Source organism: Lontra canadensis, unplaced genomic scaffold, assembly GCF_010015895.1.
Source record: "Lontra canadensis isolate GAN:19392208 unplaced genomic scaffold, GSC_riverotter_1.0 scaffold12, whole genome shotgun sequence".
NCBI lineage: Eukaryota > Metazoa > Chordata > Mammalia > Carnivora > Mustelidae > Lontra > Lontra canadensis.
In genome coordinates, this window is record NW_022631006.1 from 13,422,690 (window position 1) to 13,437,817 (window position 15,128).

The window sequence follows — 15,128 nt, forward strand, 5'->3', positions numbered from 1 at the left end:
TGACGGGAAGGAAAAATGGTTACATGGTGAAGTCAGAGGGTCTCAAGAACAGAAGGGGACTTTCCTGAGGGTCTCCCCCAATACCGATGTATAAATGGAAGCATGATGTAAAGAAGAGAACCAGAGCCATTCTTGGCCTCTGGGTTATCAAGGTCTCAGTTGATAATCATCATTCTTTTTGTGATTTGAGGCCACTCTTCTATTTAAGAAATTTTTTTTTTTCTTTTGAGAGCTGTGCTTGGATCTGCAGTATTAATATGGATGATGAAAAAATAGAGGAAAGCAGGGAGGGACTTAGCTTGAGAGTGAGATGGTATTATTGAGTTAGTCCTAAACCAGAGAGAAGGACAATACCTAAATATCCTTAGGTTTCTTGATAACTCCTAAACCACTCTAATTTTTGTTGTAGAAAAAGTTCATATAATTTAGGAGTATTATTTAGATGATCTTACCTTTCCTGGTTCATCCCACAAAGTAGCCCTGATTGGGAGTCAGGACTCTTGACTCAACTCAGTGCTCATGTGGTCTTTGGTAAGTAGGTTGAACCTGCTAGGCCTTTATCCCTAAGGGAGAGATTAGCTTGTATCGATATTTTCCAGTGTGTACTGTGTGAAATAAGTGTTAGGCAAGAATAGGATTCATACAAAACAGGTAAACATAGGGGAAGGAAAGGAAAAATAAAGTAAGATAAAAACAGAGAAAGTTGGTGCACCTGGGTGGCTCAGTTGTTGAGTGTCTGCCTTCAGCTCAGGTCATGATCCCAGGGTCCTGGGATTGAGCCCTGCATTGGGCCCCCTGTCCAGCAGGAAGCCTGCATCTCCCATCTCCCTCTCCCACACCTCCCGCTTGTATTATCTCTCTCTTTCTCTCTATGTCAAATAAATAAATAAAATATTAAAAAAAAAAAAACAGAGAAAGAGGCAAACCATAAAAGATTCTTAACTCTAGGAAATAAACTGAGGGTTGCTGGAGGGGAGGTGCGGGGGTAGATGTGGGGTGATGGACATTAAGGAGGGCACTTGATGTACTGAGCACTGGGTGTTTATGCAAGTGATGAATCACTAAATTCTACTCCTGCCACTAATAACAGGGGGTATGCAACATAATACCCCTATGTTCATCACTGTATGTTACCTAACTTGAATTTAAATTTAAAAAAATAAAGAAGTAAGATTCATTGATCAAATAAATATCGATAAGGTTAGTTTTCTTTCTTATAGGACTTCTGAGTCCTTGATATGCTAATATATACTGGAAGTCTCCAAAAAGAGGTCAGAATATGCTGTTTCCTAAAAAAAATTAATCACAGATCCCCTCTCCTTCGGCCCTCCCCCATGTTAGTAACGTTTTCTAGGAATTGCTTAAGAAATTAACACGTTTTGGGAAATGATGATCCAAATAATTTCTGAATTTTAACTAACTCATACTTATTTTGAAAGGATACTGGATTCTACTTCTCATGTTGCCAATCTAGAGAACATTTTCAGAAACATCCCACATGCATTAAAAAATTGTATTCCTTTTTACTTTTTCATTGACATAATATGAATTTGACATCAATCATGAATGAATGAACCCAATACCTTCATGTAGTACATCTGAAGTGAACTATTCACACTCCATTGCTCTATTAGTTCGTTGGTCAGGGGAATGTTTATGTGATTTAAAATTAGCTCCAAATGTACTTGGTTCAATGTTTGAGGCTACCTTCAGAACACATCATATTGATCTTAAGCTGATTGCTCAAAAACTTCCTTTGAACAGGGTCCAGGAAAAAAGAATAGACTTTGTACTTGTTCATTCAAGGGGCATATACAGAGTACAAAGTACAACGAAGTTCTTCATAAACCAACATCTTAGTGGATTATGGAGGTGCAGAAGGGTCTACCAAGGGTAATTTCCAAAAAGGAATTATGAGATATCAATGATCTTCAGGACTTGGGTATTTGTCCTTAGAGGCGATATCATTGTCTATGCAGAAAGAAGTCCTAGTCACAAACAGGCTATTATAGTAATTCAAGCAGTGATGACTAACCATCTATTCATTTTAATTTCTTGGGTAATTGGTTCCATCTATTAGCAGCCAGCCACACATTTAAAAGACTTTTCTCCATAAAAATCTTTCCTCTTGGGTGTGATGGCCAGCTAAGCCAGTAAGCATAGTGGATTTTGCCAGCATCTTATACCAGTTATTTCAGACAGTCCAGGGACTGGCCATAAATACTTGCCCCAACAAGATATACCCAGTGACTCCTACTATTTTCTGACAAAAAATAATTCCAGAACAGTGTACATTTTGCAATTAGGTTTCTTTTATTGTACTACCCAGATTTATATCATTTTCTCTGCTGTATTCATGATATTCTGAGAACATTGCAGATATCAGTGTAAGATGCCATTTCAGAAGGAATAGAGTAGCTGAATCTGTTTTACAGTTTGCAGTAAAAGAAGTCCTTCCTGAGAAGAGAGCACAAAACTGATTTTTATGTGCCTTTCACATTTCAAACTTGGATTTAGTTGGACTACAAAATATTTACATTTTTCACAACTAGCAAGTTCCCGTTTTGACAGATTGAACGTAGAGAGACTCCCAACTCTTATTCCGTTTTCAGAAATGTCCATTCTTCTGTATATAGCTGTCCAGTTTCCCCAGCACCATTTATTAAAGAGATGACCTTCAACAGATAAATGGATAAAGGAGATGTGGTCCATATACGCAATGGAATATTACTCAGCCATCAGAAAGGATAAAACCCAACTTTTTTGCATCAACGTGGATGGGCCTGAGGAGATTACGCTGAGTGAAATAAGTCAAGCAGATAAGGTCAATTATCATATGGTTTCAGTTATTTGTGGACCATAAGGAATAGCATGGAGGACATTAGGAGAAGGAAAGGATAAATGAAGGGGGGGAAAGAAGGGGAGACGAATCATGAGAGACTATGGACTCCAAGGAACAAACTGAGGGTTTTAGAAGGGTGGGGTTGGGGGGTATTAAGGAGGACACGGATTCCATGGGGCACTGGGTGTTATATGTAAACAATGACTCTTGGAACACTACATCAAAAACTAATGATGTACTGTATGGTGACTAACATAACAACAACAAAAAAAAATGTCCACATGCCTCACCCTCTTCTTCCCACCACCATCTAATAATCTACATTTTGGAAAAACAATCCAAGCTGAGGCTAAAATGTGCTATCATGTTATCATGGGAAAGAATGATTTAATTGATATCATTCCTAAAGGGATAACAAAAATCTGTTTCAAACTGACAAAAAGCATCACGTTGTAGTCCTCTGTTGCTAGAATTATATCATATTCACCTGAAAGGTGTGGGGTTCATGTAAAACTCACTTTATGGACTTAAACTGGAGATCACCCTCTAAGATCGTAAAACATAGTCAAAGGGAGAAAAAGAGGATGGATTTATTATCTACAAGAATAGAGCAAAGGAATAAAATGCTTTGTTTTGTTCTTAAAGGTTCAAGTTTCATTTCAGTGAGCTTAACAGGTTGTAAGAAATTTTTTTTTTGAATTTTAAAAAGTTAATTATGAATGATTTTAACTCCCCCCAAATAATACAATAACATTTACATATGAATAGTCAAGAGTAAACTTATGTTGCATTTTTCTATATTTTTTCTGGTCTGCCTTTTAAAAAGAAATACTGTGTTATAGATACCTTCAAGTGTCCTCCCATTCTCCCCCTCCTGCCCTCCACAATAGTAGCCTCTGTCTTGAATCTGATATACACCACTGTGATGTGTATTGTGAAGATTTATAATATCTACTCTTACTTTCTTACCTAAATGTTGTATTACTCTACATCCTTTGTATAAAACAACTTTATTGAGATGTAATTCACATAACATGTGTAATTCATCCATTCAGAGTGTACATTGTAGTGGCTGTTAGTATATTTACAGATATTTGCAACTGTCACCACAATTTTATATTTTAGTCACCTCAGGAAGGAATCCTGTGCTAGTTAGCTATCAGCCCTATTGTTCCATCAATCTCCCCTGCCCTCAGCTGCAAGCAATCACAAATCTAGTTTGTGTCTCTATAGATTTGCCTATTCTAGACATTTCCTATCAATGGAACCATATAATACATGGTTTTTTGTGACTGGCTACTTTTACTTAGCATAACATTTTCAAGATTTGTCTGTGTTGTAATATTCCGTTGTATGGACATACTACAATTACCCATTTATCAGCTGACGGACATACGGGATGTTTCCATCTTTTGGCTATTATGGACGACACTTACACACATATTGTTCTGTGGACAGCTGTTCTCATTTTTCTCAGGTATATTTCTAGGCACAGCATTGGTTTTTGATACATGGAGATTGAGCTGACTGTGAATGCCATACAGTGCTACGTTGCATAAGTAAACCTTGTTTTACTTCACTCTTCTGCTAATGGACAATTTGGTGGTTTTTTTCTCTTTGTCTTCTGCTCACAGTGCTGCAGTGGTGTCCTGGTATGTGATCCCTTGTGCAGACACAGGAACTCTCAAGGGAAGACCTCTATAGGTGGAGTATGAACTCTCTGTGAACTTTCTAGACTCTGTAAACTTTCTAGATGTTGGCAAACCACTTATCAATGTTGAGGCAAGCCTGTTCACATTTACTGGCAAGATAAACATTTTTTTTTTTTTTTTGAGAAAGAGACAGAGAAAGAGAGAGAGTGAACAAGTGCAGGGAGGAGGGGAGGAGAGAATCTTAAGCAGGCTCCACACCCAGTGCAGAGTCTGACATGGGGCTCAGACACCAGCAGGCTCCACAACCAGTGCAGAGATCATGACCTGAGCTGAAATCAAGAGTCGGACGACACTCAGCTGACTGAGCCATCCGGGAACCCCAAGATAAACACTCTTATTTCTTCACATTTTCCCAAAATGCAATGTTCTCTGACAACTCTTTTTTTTTGCCGTTGTGATGAGGATAAATTTCATCAGTTTGCTTCAATGTGCATTTTTCCATTATTAGCGAAGTTGAGCATATTCTTGTGTTTACTGGTTCTTCCCATTTGCTCTGCAGTGAATTGCCTTTTTAAGCTTTTGTTTTCTACTGGGTTATAGTTTCTCTCTTATTAATTTGTAAGATCCTTTTTAGATATTATGTTTATATCTGCTAAAAAATACAGATATCTTCTGGTCTAAAGTGTTTATCCAGCTTTTTAAAAATTTTTAAAATTTTTATTTTTTCTCCAGTTTTATTCAGATACAATTGACAAATCGTTGTTTAAGTGTAGAATGTGATGATTTGGCACACTTACGTAGTGCAAATAATCACCACAATAGGATTAGTTAGCATATCCATCACCTCACATCATTTCCATTTATTTTTGTGGTGAGAACATTTAAGATCTACTCTCTTGGCAACTTGTTAACTACAGTCACCACGCTGTGCATTAGATCCCCAGAACCTAGTCATCTGATAACTGACAGTTTGTACCCTTTGACTGACATCTCCCTATTTCCCTCACCTCGCAGCCCCCGACAACCGTCATTCTGTTCTGTTTCTGAGTTCAACTTTTCTAGGTTTCACATATGAGTGAGATCATACGTATTTGTCTTTCACTGTCTGACAAATTTCACTCAGCCTAATGCCCTCAAAGGCCATCCATGCTGTCACAGTGTTTCCCAACTTTTTTTTTTAATTAATTAATTTATCTATTTTTTTCCTTTTTTTTTTTTTTTTTTTTTTTTTTTTTTTAAGAGAGGGAACACAAGCAGGGAGAGTGGGAGAGGGAGAAGCAGGCTTCCCACTGAGCAAGGAGCCTGATGTGAGACTCAATCCCAGGACCCTGGGATCATGACCTGAGCCAAAGGCAGAAGCTTTAACCCACTGAGCCACCCAGGCACCCCTATTTATTTATTTTAGAGAGAGAGAGAGCAGGGAGAGGGGCAGAGGGAGAGACAGTCTTAAGCTGACTTCCGGCTGAGTGCAGACAGAGCCCATTGAGATCACAACATGAGCTGAAACCAAGAGTCGTAAACCAAGAGTCGTAAAATGCTTTTCATTACACAATGGTTTTAATTTTTAAGATCAAGTTTATCAGTTTTTCTTCATAACATATATTTTGTATCTTAGTTTAAGATTATTTCCTCTCACAATCTTATGTTAGTCTCCTATTCTTTTTTCTGAAATGCTAGGTTCTGCTTTTTTACATTTAAGTCTGCAATTCATTTGGAATTGTGTGTGTGTTGTCTTGAAATGAGTTAAAAATTCAATTTCACCTTTTTCTATAAAGGTATCTATTTAGATATATAATTGTCTTAACATGATGTATTAAATAGACTGTTCTTTCCTCATTGTCTTGAAATGCCATTTTTGTCTTACCCCAATATTGTGTATATATGTGTACCTATGTGTGTGTGTGCGTGTGTATGTGGGGGGGTGTTGGAAAGGTGGGGAGGTAAGGGAGAGACTATTTCTGGGCTCTTTATTCTGCTCTGTTTGTCTATCACTGTAGGAAAACCACTTTATTTATTTTAGCTTTATAGAAAATCTGATTATCTGAGGAGGTGAAACCTTCCTCTTCCCCTTCCTCCTCTTCTTTATCTTCAAAATTATCTAGGCTATTCATGGTCTTTTGTTATCCCATATATATTTTAGAATCATATCACAATTGTTAATGCAAACTTGTTCCAGAAAAAGCCTGCTGGTGTTTTTCTTATAATTGTATTAAATTAAGATTAATTTGGAGAAAATTGATTAACTTCGGACTTTGCTGAGATAAGAACACAATCTAACATTCCAAGAGCAACCATTAAAAAAAAGAAATGGGAAAAAAAATTAGAAATGGACCATATAACTTTTAAACCGGTCCAAAACAAAAAGGAAATAAAGAAAAACCAGTCTAGTCTACTACTGACATTTTCACACTCAGATAAACCATCTTGGAGGCAGGGAGGGCCTGGACTTGTATATGACACCCTCCCCACAAAAGAGCAAACATTAAACAATATCAAACAACAAAAACACCCATATCAATATTAGCAAAAGGTTGCAAGGCACAAAGCTTTACCAAGACTAAAAAAGACCATAATTTTATGATAAAAGGAAATATTTACCAGCAGTAATATATATGTTATATGTATCACTGATTTGTAATCCCAGATGAGATCAAAATATACAAAAGAAACCTGACAGAATTACAAAGAGAAAATAACATAGACAACCATATATATTGCTTCCTTTTCAAATCCAGCTATACTTTTAGTTAAAAGCTGTGCTTAGTGCCTAGTGATTATCTTAGAGTATGCACACACACATGCACAGACACACACATGCACACATCTATCTTTAGTGTTTTTTTAGTGTTCTTACTTATATTCTCTTCCACGTTCTTGCCCTGTCACTCTAGTTTCTGGAGCTTTAATACTATTTTATCTGCTGACTCTTGCACATGGTAGATTGACTCCTTGGGTATTTATAATGATTTTCACTAGGCTCATCTTTAACAGACATGTTCTTCCTAACCCCACCCTATCCCAGAAATCTCCCTGGTTTGGGCTATGAGACCAGAGAGGTGCATTTGCTTCTGCCAAGTACCTCAGAACTATCATCAGCTTTCAGACTGTATTATGTGAATTTCTTGGTGCAGGAACTCTTGGAAATGGCCTAGTATGGATTTGAATCCCTAAACAACACAAGGAATAGGTAGGGTGACCAACGGTCTTTGTTTGCCTAGAATGGAGAGGGTTTCAAGGATCCAGGACTTTCAGATTTCAAACCAAGATAGTCCCAGGCAAACTGTGACATATGATCATCTTAAGTAAAGGCCTGCTTTCAGTTTTTCTCCCCCAGGGAGGAATGGTTTTCCCACCCAAATCTCAGGCAGAGCCAGATAAGCTTCTATGTCACGCCCCTAATAAGGATAGTATGTTTGAGTCCACCCTTCCAATGAAGCTACCACCCTTGGAAGCTCCCAGCTTTATTCCAGAGTCTTGGTTCCTACTCTCTTCTCACCTGCTTGAAAGGCCCTGTCTCCCGTCCCTGCACAGACACTCTGACCCCACTGTGGCCCTTCTGATCCATTAGCTTGTGTGCTTCCAACTCTTGTTTTAGCTCCACCTTAATTTCAGGCCATTGTATGATCTTGTTCTTCCTTGTGAGCTCACTGTGCATTCAAACATGTTATTTTGTTATATTTTTGCAGCATTTTCTGTCTTTATAGTTAGAGCGTGGTCATATTATCTTCATTTGCCATCTCGCCAAGACCAGAACTCCTCCCGTAACAAATTTTTACCAGCCTGCCCGGCCCTGCACAACACAGCATGTAACGTCCATAATTACAGAGAGTTCTAAATGATTCAAGTGGACAGGATTGCCAAAGAACAGACATTGGATAACTTGTGTCTATTGGTAAGGGTTCTCCAAAGAAACAGAACCAACAGGATATATATAAGAAGGGGTTTATTATAGGAATTGGCTCACACGATTTTGGAGGCCCTGAAGTCCCACAGTCTGCTCTCTGTGAGCTGGAGAACCAAGAAAGCCAGTGATGTAATTCAGCCTGAGTTCAAAAGCCTGAGAACGGGGACCAATGGTATTAAGTCCCGGTCAAAATCTGAGGGCCCAAGAAACTGTCCTAGAGTGAAATAAGATGGAAGTCCCAGCTGAAGTGAAGAGAGCAAGTTCACGCTTCCTCTGCCTTCTTCTTCTATTCAGGGCCTCAACAGATTGGATGACGTCTACCACATCAATGAGGGCAATCTTTTTAACTCCACCAATTCAAATGCTAATCTCTTCTGGAAACACCCTCACCGACAGTCCCAGAAATAATACTCTACCTGCTCTCTGGGCATCCCTTAGCTCTGTCAAGTTGACATACAAAATTAACCATCACAGCATGATTTACCATTTCTATAAATTATTTCTAAAACTATGCCGTGCCATAGAAAATATATTACTTAGTAAAACAGATACAAGAAATTCTTGTTCATGGCCTTGATAGTCAAGAGAAATCATGCAAACAGTTTGGCTGGGGATATATCAGCAAGGGGATTTATTAAAAAATGCCAATATTTATCAGTTCTCCAGCTCCCTGTGTATTTTTCCCTCCCACCACTAGGGCCGTGACCTGCGGCTGAGTCAAAACTGTGGCCCATTCTGAACTGTTGGCTCAGGAAAAAGTAACCCATCTAGAAAGAAAGACAGATGCGAAGTGTGTGTGGACATTAACAGTATAGAAAAATTCTTCTACTGGGCAAGATCCACACATCCTCACTAAAAATAACAGAGGCACCCATCTATACAATAACCAGACTTATTCCCTGAACAAAAAGAACATATTACTTTTCTAGATATTTGAAGAAAGGAAAAAAAATCTTGAAAATAAGATAATCTCACCAAAAGTAAGTCTCTGAGGCTACAAAGGTTTCGGTGTGAAACAAGATAAACCTAGAGAGATAAATAATATGTACCATGTGTATTGCTGTTCTAGTCTTGATCATTCTACACATCCTGAGATCTTGAAATTTTGAGCACTAGAGCCAGGTCCTGTGAATAAGTAAGCACTTTCCACTTCTATCTCAACCTTTGGCAGAGAGGGCTTTTCTCCTGAAAGACGTCATAGAATGGTGGATAAATGGCATTCAGGAGGGTATTTGGCTTTGGAAGCTAAACCAGGTGTGCTGGTTACATAACCAACAGCCATGGACTCTTCCGTGTTCACAAATCTCAAATTTCCTCCAGGTTCCTACCTTTTCCCCAGGTGGCTCTGGTAAAAATCCTCATCATCTTGGTTAATCACTGCAGTCCCATTTCCCTAGCCAGTAAGTGGGTAAGGGTAGGAAATGTGACTGAGCCAGTGAGAATTAAGAGGAAATTTGGTGGGAATTTTCTAACAAAGGAATCCTTCTTTAAAACAGGACAAATGATAGTAAACAACGCTGTCCTTTGACTCAGACTTCGTTGTTTGCCATTAATGCTTGTAGTCTTGGAAGTCATCTCCCAATTGGACAAGGAGTTTGTCAAAGACAAGGCCGCTATGCTGAGTTTGGAATAGTGGAAAGAAGAAGGAACCGGGGTCTTGGTGTCCTTGAGTAGCTTTATGGAGCCCCCCTAGAGCCACCTGATGCTAGGACTTCTTGTTATATAAGGTTATAGTTGTCCTTGCTGTTGAAGCCAGATGAGGTGGGATTTTCTGTTATTTATAGCCCAAGTCATTCTAATTGAGACAATAGCAATCTTTGAAGGTCTTGGCTTAATCACCACTCAACTGTTCCTTCATAAGATTTGGAGGACAGGGGCAGAAAGGCTTTGAGAGGTCTTCTAACTTCCCAGACAGCCTAGTATGGGGAGGGATGATAGATGTGAAATGAGGAGGCTGGAGGGTGTGACATCAAGGCTATTTCTAGCATTCTATCTAAGGCTCGAAAACTCCATTACCTATTTCAACAGAACCTTCTAACTCTGCTGGAGGTACCCACTAGCTGATCATTCGATGTTCAGGCTGCTGTGGTTTAATTAGTAATGGGGCTCTTGCCTGCATCAAAAGTACAACATTCTCCATTTTTTTCTTTTCTCCTGTAGTACAAACACTGTCCAAGATGCTTGACACTGCAGGGAGGATAGAGGGATGCGGAAAATCTGTTTATTTGGCACCTTCGCCCCCTGGCAATGTTGGAGTCTAAGAGGTTGCTCTGCTTGTTCTGCAATTTGAAAAAGGCGGGAGACTTTCTCTAACTTTCCTGAGTGAATATAACACAATTCTAAGCGACTGATGACTACCAAATAAGAACCTGATCTTTTGCTTTGTTTTGCTTGCTTGTTTGTTATTTTCTCTTAAAACTGGAAAGAGCTGATGGCCAAAGAGCTCAAGCTTCCAACTGTGAAGCTGTCATGGACACACTGAGGCAGGTCCTGGGGGCTGCCTGAATTCCAGGGCAGCAGGCGAGATGTCTACATGAGAAGGAAGGATGTGCTCCAGAATTTCCCTTCCTAGGAAGGCTGTGCTCTAAAAGTTCATGCCAAAATTAAAAAAACAAACAAACAAACAAAAAAAAACCAACAAGAGAACAGAGACCCATCCTTCCTTCCTATTACTTCCTCCAACCAGTTGTAACAACCACAGAAGTCTGGTTGCAGGTAGGATCCATGATATGCCCCATTATCACAACTCCACTGCATCTAGTTTTTCAAAGACCAGAGAGGAAGGGTGGGGAGTTGGAGGTACGGGGAGTGGAAGGAATATTCTAGAACTGAGCAATATGTATCAGATTGTGCCCAGGAATTTTTATGGAGATCCAGAAAATGCTCCCTTAGAATCACTGCTGTCCCTAACTTGCACGTAGTGTTCACATCTGCAGCTGGGCTGCTGAGTCTGACACTGCCTAGGTCCCTGGACTGGAGCAAACAGGGTGGGAGGGAGGCTAGTCCCTCACTCGTTATGATTTTCTTCTGTTGATAATTGAGATGGACTCTGGTAGGGGATGAAAGTGTGAAAAAGGGTTCCAGGGTCTCAGATTCTTTCTCTATCTTCAGCTTTCTTTTGTGGCAACGTTAATCAACTGTCTTTTGTTCTAGTTACGACTTGCTGGAGTCCAAGTAAATAGTGGAGATTTAAAAATCAAACAAAAAGGTAATCACCCAGAAATCAGATTTAAATCTTCAGTGACTAAATTTGCTTTGTTAGAGAAATGAAAGTGTGGAGAAGCTTTTTCTTCTAAGGCTACTAAACAGTTACAGTTGGCACAAACAGGTTTGGGGCTGTTCGCATTGAGTGATCTAAAACCCACCTTTCATGTAGAAACAGGCTGTATTTACTTGGAGTTTAGGCCTCTTGCAATTGCTCAGAAAACAGGAAACAATTCCTCGATCTGATTTGGAAGACCTGATGCTTTTCTTACTAATTGTTAAGGCTCAAAAGAACACAAACTTGCTTTTGGTTGGATTCCCAAATACCACCCCCGCATCAGGAAAATGAGAAGACAAGTTTGACATGGGAGCCCAGTACAGGCAAAAATTACAATGCATGTCACACTGTCATTTTACAAAGTGACTTTTTAAAATAGAAAATAAATAAATAAAGCCAGAAAACCCCCACAGAGACATGTTAATGCCTCAACCTGGAACAATAAAGCTCCGTTAAAAACACTTGCCATTAGCCACCATCTGCTGTCAGCAACTGGGGGTAATCTTTATGTCTTCTTGACAGCTTTGCCTCATTCCTTAGCCCCTTGATGAAACAAAGACCCCGACGTGGACCACGCATTTAGGGGTAAGGATCCCTGCCTTACCTAAGGATGAGTTCTGCTGCTTTTCAGCACTCTGAGCTTGGTGACCAATATTCAATAATCTGTTCAGCATTTTCAAGACTACGTATTGAATTAGAGAAAATCTGCTAGCCGTATTTCCTTCGCCACTCATAATGCTCAGTGGGCTCACTCTCCTTGATGCATTCTGGGATTTGGGAAAATAAGAGAACTACGTTCTTACTCTGCTCTGATAAATGAGGAAAGCTGTGTGCAGCAACGAGATTCTCTTGATCAGGACGCTCCCAGAGCACATGCATTTTTCTCCCATTTGAACAGGCGCTGGTAGACTATTTAGTAAATATAATTCTTGTTCACGCCAAAGATAAACTTATTTTCTCTTTCTAGTACTGTGGGCTAGGTCTTTAAAAATACCAGCAAGATCAATGGCAGAGTCACATGCTCCCTGACAATTTGGCAAAGAGCTCTTGTGCAGATAGAGGTACAGAGCAAAGGAAAAAATGCTATTAATATTCTGAGTGCATTCAGACCTCTGTTTCCATCTTTCAGATGTAATCTTACAGCATAAGAGGAATATGACTAGAGCAGGGAATGCAGTGTAGGTAGAATGTGTGAATGACACACACTTGTCCTTTACTCCCTATGACCGTTTTCCCTATCCAGCTCTCCATGGTGCCACTGAGCCATAAAATGCACTTTGATTTTTCTAGAATAGACCTTCTCCAGGTTTGGACTACATGGACTTCTTTGAGACAAAGTTCCTGTATTCTTCTGTGAACCTGCTTTTTATGGCAGAGGAAATGGACAGAGGGCCTAGAAACAGTCATAGGATTGGTGATTTCTTCAATAGTCTTCAGTCCCAAAGGTAATGCACCCTGATCCACTTCAGTTATGCTTGTTGTGGTCATGCCCTGTTACTTCATTTTTGGCTTCATTTTAGCTCTAGCCAGAGCACTCACAATCTCTTGGGAAGGAGTTGCTCTAGACACATGAATTACCCAATCTCTTTTCTTTTTTTTTCTTTTTCCTTTTCTTTTTCTTTTCTTTTCTTTTCTTATTGTTCTTGTCTTGTCTTCTCTCCTCTCTTTTCTTTTTCCATCTTCTCTTCTCGTCTTTTCTCTTCTTTTCTTCCCTTCTTCTTTCTTCTTCTCTTTTAAATCTTAAACTCGTTGTGGACTTCATCCAGACCAAAAATGTCATCCTATACTTGTCTATTGGTTGTCTGGAAGTCTCCAGACAACCAGTAGACATTATTCTAAAGAGCGAGAACCACTGCTCTGGGAATTACTGTTATCTTGAAGATGACAGTAATAAGCATTTTGCATAGGTATATGATTTATCCATCAGAACTTTCCTTCATCTACTTGTACCATGTGTTTTCTTTTATAACAACATGGAGAAATTCTGGAATACCTTTGATAATGGGGGTTTATGGCAATCCCTGTGGTATATCTACTCAGTCTCATGGAGAATAAAAATGGTAGCTCTCCACAGTTTGGAATATCACTCAAACTCAAAGAATGCTTAGTCTCAGTGCAAATCAATAATCATAACTCCCGAGAGAGAATATGATCAAGTCAGTTTTCACCATTCAGTATGAAACACCCCACTTAATCAGAGGTTCACCTCATGGTCAGGTGGCCTTGTTTATGTCCAGACCAGTCACCATTTTCATCAACTTTATCAACATCATCATCATCCCAACACTTACTATAGGCCCTGTCATGATCATTTTACATATATAAACTCAGTTTAATTGTACCAACAACTTCATGAGATAGACACTATCATTATGATAATATCTATTTTATAGGTATTTGATAGTACCTATTTTATAGGTATTTGATACTATCATATGATAGTATCTATTTTATAGGTACGGCTATCTATTTTATAGGTAAGGAAATTGAGGAAGAGAAAGGTTAAGTTACTTGCCCAAGGTCACTCAGCTAATGTTGGAGAAACCAGAATGTTGGCTCAGGATCCATGCTATTAAATGATGGTATATTTATACATCCTTGCTGGCCCTGGCTTATCAGCCATCCCTAATTCAACCAGATAGGCTAATTAAGGTGATAATGCTCCAATGTGTCCTGTCGGCCTCTTGCTGTGGCAGTTAAATCTTTAATTGCTGGATCATTTTGGGAAGTTCTGGGGTCCTTTGGAAAGAGCTGGGGCAGCCTCAAGAGCTGTTTTTCAATTGGTAAGAAGGAAGTATTTCACTGTTAATAATGGGTAGTTCCCAGTGATACGTGCAGCCCTCTGAATATGTCTGCATATTCATAGTACTCAAATTCTGTTTACTTTTCCTTAATGGAAAGCCCTGTTTCCTCTAACCACAAATAAAGGTGCCAGTTATAACACTTCTTTTCCAATACATACACACCACTTCAGTAATGCACCACTTGTATTATTTGTACTATATACTTAGGAGCAAACAATACCTACAGGGGGTATCTTTGGAGCCTATATCTGAAATTAGTTTAGATGTTATCTCAGTTGAAATTAGATTGGATGAGATTAGTTCAGACAGTGAAGTTACATGTATAACTCATTTTCAAAGATAATTATTAAAAAGGAAGAATGTGTTCTAAGGGCCAGACAGCATCACATTTTGCATTTAAAAAGTATAAGTCTGGGGCACCTGGGTGACTCAGTTGGTTAAATGTTCGGCTCAGGTCATGGTCTCGGCATCCTGGGATTGAGCCTCACGTCAGGCTTCCTGCTCAGTGAGAGACTACTTCTCCTTCCCCACTCATTCTCTCTTTCTCACTCCCTCTATCTCAAATAAATAAATAAGATTTTTTTTAAAAGTGTAAGTCTATTTAACAATCCAGTAGATTCGACCTCAGCCGCAGCAACATCTTCCTAGGAACATCGCCAAAGGC